This window comes from Phasianus colchicus, chromosome 26, assembly GCF_987193195.1.
Source record: "Phasianus colchicus chromosome 26, bPhaCol1.hap1.1, whole genome shotgun sequence".
Taxonomy (NCBI): Eukaryota; Metazoa; Chordata; class Aves; order Galliformes; family Phasianidae; genus Phasianus; species Phasianus colchicus.
In genome coordinates, this window is record NC_143461.1 from 2,790,925 (window position 1) to 2,800,181 (window position 9,257).

The following is a 9,257-nucleotide window of genomic DNA, read 5'->3' on the forward strand; positions in this document are numbered from 1 at the left end:
GTTGATTACATGATTGTATTTGAAGTTATCAAGTAATTCCAAGATGAATGACCTGCCAATCGCTGTCTCCTGTGCTCTTGACAAGGTTGCAGCCTCTACAGATAAGCTTGCATTAACCCTTGGTGTTAGCCTGGGAGAAATTGGGCAAACTGAGGCACAGATTGCACTGTGTCACAAAACCAGATGCTGGGCTCTGCTGAGTGCCATCCTGCAGGAAGCTCTGCTGCATTGCTGCTGCATCCAGCCCTGCTTCAGGAGCAGGCAAAGAGACATCAGTGTGACGGGGGTTGGTGCCCCACAGCATCCTTCCACCTGGTGGAAGCAGTGAGAGGTGCCCATCCAGACCCAACCAATGATTCCCCAAACCCAATCCCTTTCTGCCCCAACAGGTGCATCTTTTTCCAGCCATTTGCTGATACAACAAGGGGAAGACCCTAATTTATGTGTGCCAGGGAAAGGGTCTCAGCACCATGCCCATGGGGATTACTGCCCACATGGGTTCCCCGAAGCAGTGACAGGGGACAACTGCTCAAGACCCAGAGGTCTCCTTCTCCCCTGTTCCCTGGCTGCTTTGCTTGCTGCCATGCAGCACTTCTTATAGCAGCACAGGGGTGGGACTAGACGGTCCCATTGAGTTCCTCTAGAGATGCATTTGTAGCATTCACAATCACAGAAGTGTTGGCATAGCAAAAGCAGGAGAGCTGGATGAGCACAGGTGAGAAAACCTCACTATGAGAGCACGTGTGAATGAAATGCACTACAAGGACAATGCTAAGAGCTTGGTACAAGCCAGGAAAAAGCATTGCGACTTTGTCTACCAGATAGAAAGGAAAATAAGTTGAGATATACAGGACAAATGCTGTGTGATAAGCTGGAATGATGATGTCCAGGCTGAAGTTTGACCAGTAACGCAACACTAAGCCAAAGGCACGGTAATAGAAATGCTTATGAGTCTGATGAAGATGGTCTGAGTGGCTAATGGGAGCTACATTTTAATGCATTAATAAGGTTAAAGAAGTGCTCAGAGACCACAGGCAGGCTCAGCAGATAAGAAATGACCCTTCTTTGCTCCAGGTGGCTGTGTGTTCTGCAGGGCTGTGTGTGCAGGGATGCTTCTGGCCTCCTCCTCTGTGCAAGGCAATGTTAAGGGAAACTCATTCCATCCCCAGAGACAAAGCCTGCCAAGCCAACACTGAGCAGAGCCTGTGACAGTGACAGCAAGACGAAGTGGGCCAGCACCACGTCAGGGACCTGCTCCTTTCACAGCAGGGTTTCAGCATCTGATTTCTGTGCTTTTCTATTTCTTTTTTTTTAATCCAACACGTTTTATGATAGCATGGAGCAAAGCGTGGCTCCATCCACAAAGATTTTCTGTTGTCAGAGCTGCATCTTGGCTGTGTTGTGCCAAAATTGCATGGAGGGATTTCAAGACCCCAGAGCATCACAGCGTCCCAGCTGTGGCACCAGCATCCCAGCCTGGCAAAACAACACAGGAGTCAAGCACTGCAGACTTACTGGAGAGGATGAAGTGCAGACAATGCTGTGGCAATTGAGGGAAATCTATGCAGAACGAGCAGCAATTAAATGAGGATCAACTTGGTTGCAAGAGGAGAAAATTGCTTCTTTCAAACCCTCTTGATTATAGAGCTGCATCAGCCCAGATCTCCCATGGCTTACCGCTGCTGTGAGCGGTAAGGGGCTGTTAATCAGGATTGTCAGAAGCTTTCTCCGAGCCAAACACTCTCACTGGGGCCAGTCTCAGTGTGACCCCTCACTCTGCTCCACTGTTAACCACTGACACCATCTGAAGGTGAGCGATTTGTCTGTGCACCCAAAGGGCAGTGGGACACGTGGGAAGCGTGTCTATCTCTACCAGGGTGGAATCCAGCAAAGCCTCCATCCCTCCCCATCCCCACAGCCCTTCTCCATCCCTGACATCCCGAAAGGCCAACTGTGTCTGTGCCGTGGTGCTTGTCAGACCTTCTTGTCTGAGAGCTGCCAGGAGGGGCCGGGTGCCAGGAATGGCTCGGGGAGGATGGAGGTGTTATTTCTTCTCCCCATCACTCCTCACTCCTCGGAATGGAGACAGATGGACCAGCGCCTCTGACGTCTGCATAGCCCCAGGGAGGGCAGGAGCAAACTGCAGTGATTTCAGGACAGGTCCTGCATCCTGCCAAGGTCAGATCTGACCTCCTAAAATGACAAGCCCCTCCCTCTCCCCAAGTCCCACAGCACTGGGAAGGGGGTGGGCTTCATCTCATCAGCTCCTCTAAGCATTTCCAGGGATTTTAAGGTAGAGGAACAATGGAAAATTGTTTCACTCTGCAGCTGAAGCAAAGATCCTGATGGGTCCCTTCTAACTTGGGGTACTCTGTGATTCTATGATTCTATAAAGTGGGTGCACAGCCAGGCTCACACAGTGCAAGAATCTGCACCAATAAAAACTGTCATTGGCTTAGGGAACTGACCACCCCCATCTCTCCTCACCATCCTTGCAGAAACCACACAGTAGATGCCATGCCACGCTCAGCAGCTGAGCTGCAGCTACCTTCCGAGCCAATTACATACTTAAGCTAATGCCACAGCGTTAATTGCATTAATAGGAGGCTAATTGCACACCTAACGGATATAAATGGGAGCTAATTACCTGACACAACACTGGGCTCAGCACACAGCTGTCTGTCTTAGCAACGCTTGGGGAGCACCTTGCTGGCAGCCCTGCAGCAAATCACTGCACGGCACTGAGGGACAGAGATTCCCCCATCAAGAATCACTCCCTGAGTCTTCCTGGGATAAGCTAACCCATGGCATTAGCTAGGAGATGTGTTTAGCTGTCATCACACACCTGGAAACACCAACACGGGGACATTTCTGACCATGTGTTCAAGACTCATAATGAAGGGTGCTGCTTGCATTCAGCAGCAGAAGCACCCTCAGAATGTCCAAAGGTAGTGATATCACACCTGGTATGCCCCATGAAAGGACAGGAATTAGGTTATTCCTGCCTGGAAGGAGCACCAAATAATTGGGGAAGGCACTAACTCTGCTCAGGGGATGCTCAAGAGCCAAAGGACCATCCCAACCCCAAGTTTTGCTCTGCATTCCCCTTCCTGACATTTGGCCCCACACTTCACAGCACCTTGCTAATACCCATCCCTCAGTTCCTCCAGCTCCAGTGCATGAAAATTGAGCTGGAAATGTCACACGGCCCCAACAACACATCCTCTTCCCAGCAGCATCACAGCCCAGTGCTAAGCAGGCAGCAAGCAAGGCAGTCACGCAGGTTCCTTCCCAAGGGCTCTGTGCCCTCTCACTGGAAGGTAATTAGTGCCTCTCGACTTGATGATGTTGACAAAGCAGCAGCAGTAGGGGTGGGAAATAGGAGGGCTGGGTGATGGGATGCCAGGTGTCAAATCTAGCCTTGAGAAAATGAGCTGTCCTTTTAGGATTGAAGTAAGTTGGAGCATGCTCAGCCTCCTGCAGCACCCTGCAATTGAAAGGCAGGTTGGTCAGGAAATGCTTTTTGCATGGTTAGACACAGCTTAGTCAACAGAAACAACACATATACCCTTAACTCTGCCCGTTTGGTGCCATGCTGGAAGTAAAGTGTTTAAGAATATGAAGTACGCATGGAATGGAGAGAAAAAAATCATGCAAATCCCAGTGATAAGCACAATTTGGCAGCCCCACGCACCCCACACCACACCAGCACTGCTCATAACTCAACGTTCTCTCCTCTGCTTTCCTATTTCCACCCCCAAGCAGCCGTTTTCCAGCAGGTACACCCTGAGCAGAGCAGCCGTGGTTCCCTCTCAGCCAAACATCATTCATTTTTCCTCTGGATCACAACCTTTGCAGCCGTGCCATGCTCACACCTCTCCAAAGAAGGGGCTGCATTTCATTACCCAGGGCAGGGCATGCTGCTTGCAAAGGAAAATCAATAGCTGTCATCCTTATTTATGTACAAGCTTTTATTAATGGGAATTTTGGAGCTGGGCTGATGTTCTCCAGTCTGTCCCTAATACTCATAGCTCCGTGTGCTCTTCCCCCCTCCAGTCAATAGCCATTCCTGTTTCCAAAGAGATGCACTTTAAAAACCTCTGCAATGCTCACTTCACCCAGAGGAGTGGGTTTTTTTTTTTTTTTCCCAGCAGCTCAATAATATTCATGTACAATATAAATGCACACAATATCCTTTGATGCCCTGACCAGGCTTTCTCTCTTTTTTCCACTATTTCCTCCCTACAGCAAAGGCTCATGAAATCCTCAGTCCAAAATGTTGTTGTTCTTTGTTTGCTTTTTTTTTTTTTTTCTTGAGAAGCATTTGGGGATTTATGGCTGTTTTCTTCCTTAATAAAGTACCTATTTCTTTCTTGTTTTTCTCTCCCACTGGAAGATAAAAACCCCCAATGTTGTTTTATTGGCAAAGCTTTCCGCTTGCTGTTGCCGAAAACCTAAGATACTTTGGCCTGGAACCAAAATCATAGAAGCCTTTCCAAGAAACATTTTAAAAACCTCAGAACCACTCATGGTTGTGAAGGTTTTCAGCTGAAATTTTCCAAGTGGAAAAGTCCTATTTTTAACAACCACTGGGACAGATGTGATCTGGGATGTGTCGCACATCTGCCACCTCTGTATTCAGGTCGCATCCTCCTCTGTGCTCATGGTCACAGCAGGATTGGGGCTGAGAACCCACTTCTGACCCTGATTCCTTCTGCACAATCCCTTCTGGGGGCAATTTATTGCCCTTCACTCAAGCAGAGAGCACAGGGTGGGACATATTGGCACGGCACTGTGTTGGGTAGCAGCAATGCCTCAGAGGAAGTGGCTTTCAACTTGGCATCTCTCTGCAACATCAGTGAAAAATAATCCCCAAAGAATAAAATGGGAAGAGAGAAATGCAGAGAGCTGAGAGTCTTCTGCCTATCCCCTGGTTCCTGAGGATGCTTCAAAGTCTTGGACCTGGTGGTCACATCTGGATCCTCTTTCTTTCCTCACCTCATTCATTCCTGAGAATGAATGCAACCTGCAGAGCTGCCCATTTCCCTTTGAAGAAAATTTCAATTTAAACAGTTTCTCCCCCCGAACCCCAATCCCTCCAATTCTCCTCCTGCAACAAGAAGGCGATGATTGGAAACCAGATCTGTGGCACTGCCAGCTCCTCAACACACACAGCACCTCCACGCACAGCACTGAGAGCTTAAATGCATCCGAATTGAAAGCTAATGACACCATCAGTGTCCCTTTGCTGGAGTTTTTCTGCTCATTTTGTGAAAATGAAAGGAGAGGAGAGGTGAGCTTTGCTTGCACACTCCTTGTTGAACGTGGAGTGCACGGGGCTTCGAAGAACATCTCTCCTGTGTGGATGTGACCCTGCTCCATTTTGTTGTTGTTGTTATTTCTTTGTTTTTTGATTAAATTCCAATAAAGTATTTTCTTCTTATTCCACCTCCCCTTCTTACACGCTTGCTAAAAACTCCCTTGGAGATCTCCCTCCCTCCCCTTTTCACTGCAGACGAAGAGCCAGGTGCTCTCTGGGTGTCAGAAGCCCACAGAGGGCTCAAAGTGACAGCAGAGAGACCGAGTGGCTGCACATGGGCAGCTGGGCTCCTGCCAGCACAGTGAGACTGGCTCAATTCCTCTGAGCACTGCACAGATCACCACATCTCAGCAAGCTCAGGCAGCTCCCAGATCTTCTCCCTATGGTTTGGGGTGAGAAGAGCAGCAGTATAGTGGGCTGATGGCTTTCCCTGCACTGCAATCCCATCCCACTGAAGGGATGGAGGAGACAGAAAGGAGATCTGCAGAGAGCTGGAGGTGGCATCAGATGGAAATCCCCATGGATTACAACCAGCCATGTTTTTATCCTGGTAGCTCATTAACTCCGTGTGGAATAATCAGGTTTTCTAACCTGATTTCATTAACATGCAAAGTCAATCTCTATGAACTCTCTCCTGCTCTGCAGCAGGCTCCTGGGGGATCTGTGCTTGTACACCTGCAAGATTAAAGGCATGGTGTTAATTTAGCATCCCGAGTGCTGGGGGGTGTGGATGCTTCCATCTGCGAGCAGCCTAGCACAGTGTAAAATCCTCCACGTAGCACAGCAGCAGCAGAGCAGGCAATGGGGTGTGCTCCCACTGCTGGCCCTTGGAGGGCACCAATGACTCCAGGGATCCTGGCATGACCTTAAGAAGGATGGGATGGGGACACAATTGGGACCCCACCACCCCAGGCATGATTGTCACATGTGAATATGTTGAGGTTACACCAGCCTATCTTTTTTCCCAAGAATAGCAGGGCTTTGGCAGGCAGGATTCTACACCCTGCAAGCTGAAGCTGCTGCATCACATCCCCAAGCTGTCGGACAAGCTCTGCAATGTTCCCTCCCAGCTTGGATTAGCCATGAGTGCTGGATTCCAAGCACTGAGTGTGAATTGCATCTTTCTGCCAAGCCAGGGAACTGCTACATGTTGTAGTACCAAAACCAGAATCATGTGCAGAGCTGTCCATATCCCCCTGCACTGCCCAGGTGCTGGGGATGCTCTGGGGTGCAGGGATGCAAGCAGTGAGAAGGAGAGAGAGATTGCCTTGTCACTCCATCAGTGATGGGAGCAGCAGGGGAATGGTGACAACTTTGCTGACAGCCTGGAGACATCACTGCTGCAGTCAGCTGTCCTGTTGTTTGCAGAGGGACAGAGTGATGTTGATTGTCAGGATTGTTCTTGTTGGCCTCTCCTCTTCCTAGCAGAAGGTTAAATGTGACAAAAGTGCAAAGATCTGCAAACCCAAGCATGCCATTGCTCAGAATCTGTGAAATTCCACTTAGAAATGTTTGGTGTATAGGTGTGTGGATATACAGGTGAACATGGCAGGACACTAAAACACCTCCTGGACAGGTGATAAATAGGAGATGGAGTGGAAAGCCAGACTCAGCACCTGCAGCATCATCTTAAGGATGTATTACTAATAACTCTACCTCCCTTTGTAATTACTGAATATATCAGCTTATGACCCCTTCTCATTTTCAATTCCCCATTCTCCACTTCTTCCAGTTTTAATTTACCTTTAAAACACCTCACACTGGGCTGTGCAGGCAGACTTTAACACAGGAAGGAGGAGCAGACATAGAGGCCGTTGCAGTGCAGCTCCCCATCACAAGAAATTATTTAGACCCAACCAAGGCCTTTGTGTGACATGTCCTTTTTATGGCTGTTTTGTCATCCTGGGTTCTTTGTTCACAGCCATTAATTTGAGAAGGGGGGAAACCAAAATATGCTGAATGCAGTGCATTTTTCTGCAGGTGATCAGCAGCAGCGTGTTGCAGAGATTCAATTTACTCTGTTATCAGTGTGCTTCACTGGACATTGTTAATTACTCTATAGCAATAATGGCTTCTACCTAATTTTTCCACTATTATCCATTTTTTTTTTCATTGGGGCTAAAAAGAGCCCACCAGCTGCTAACAAATTGCATTAAATTGGAATCGATTCCAGAAGTGTAATTAGAGCTATGAGAAACTCCCAAAGGTTTAAAGAGGGATCCTGCAGCAGTAAATACCCACCAGTTCACAGTGTGTGGTTACACATATGTGCTATTGCTCTGCAAGTCCTGCAGTGCTTCTTGGGTGAAGCTCTCCAGTGCTGTCCCACTTGAATCACTACAGAGGCAGCTGCTGCTTCCCATTCTCATCACACAAAACTGGTGTAATATTAGGGATTTTTTGGACCTCAGGTCAAAGCCAATGCTTGCAGAGAGGTTAAGCCTAGGCTTATCTAGCGATAGCTGTGTCCAGCAGTTTATTGGTGTTGGGGAGGCCAGGAATGACCTGATGACCACAAGGGCTTATGACAAGGAGCTTCACCTACATCTGCAGTGATGGGACCCAGTAACCACATGCAAGGGAAATTTGGAGAATTACACAGAAAGCTGCCTCTGTCTCATAGCACAACGAGCTGGAAACCAAGAACACACCTTTATGCATTCATCCTGCTCTTTCTCTAGCTCTCACTTTCGGTCTTCATCAACATGCTACATGGTGAGGAGCCCAAGTGTGACCCATTGGGGTGCTCTCAGGCTGGGCAGGAGCACGGCTGCTACATGGGGACCAGAGCTCATGGCTCAGCGTGAGCAGTAGAATGGGCTTGTTGGAGGAATGCCATGCAGAAGCATCTCCAGCAGCCGTATTTAGACTTGCAGATGATAGCAGCATCCTTCTCCTGGTCTTAACAGGCCTTCGGGCATCAGGGAGATAACTCAGGCAGACAGGATCAATCTTCTGTGGCTGGAAACGGTGGGGAGCAGGGACAGGAAGATCCCCAGCCTGTGTTTGACATCAATCAAATATGTGTGAGAATAGTTCAGCGACGGTAACAAAGCCGCGGGGAGGAGGAGAGCCGGGGAGATGCTCATGAATCACAAGCCAAGCAATTCAGCTGCATGATTACGAGAAGCAGCCCAAAACCACTGCCCACTCCTCCCTGGAGGTGAGGGACATTGGTGATCCATGGAGTCAGTGCATTCTGCCCAGTGCTGCTCTGCCAGCCCAAACCTGAGTGCTGCTTGAGATGTCCGGAGGGAGGTACCATGCTAATGAGCAATAATTAGCTTCTCCTTCCAGCTGCCTAATGAGCTGTGTCTGAGCCACGCCGGACACCCTGAGAGAGCAAGCAAACATTGGGGATGAAGTGAGTAAACGCAGCTGGCTCAACCCTGGAGCTCTCTGAGGATGCTCTGTATGGGGAGAGCTCAGCAGAACCATCCTCAGCCCCAGTTCTGCAGGGACACATGGGTGACTTCAGGAGCTGCCCGAGGTGACACTGGAAACCGAGGCATAAAAATGTGTATATATATATATATGTATTTTATGAAAAGAGGAAATTGATATGCTCCAAACCCTCCTGCAATTGCCTGCTGGGTATGTTGCACTCAAAATAATGGTGTCTAAAAATGACTTGTCTGGCAAATGCATTATCACAGCCAGGAGGAGATGCACAGCTTGGCTAGAGAGATGTTTCCTGAAAGGTGTCAACAAATCCTGGCAGATGTTTGTCCAGAGCTTTCCCAGGCATGTGCTGTGTGTGTCCTGGGGTGAGCGAGGCACCAAGGAACCCACTGGTGACATAGGAGGGATTGCAGCTGTTTTCTCTCTAAGCTGTGTTTTGTCCTTCCCCTGCAGGGAGCCAAGAGGTGAAGAGGCTTCAAACAAAGTCTGTATTGGAAGAAGGCAGAGGGTTTCCCCTGCAGCATGGGATCAGCCA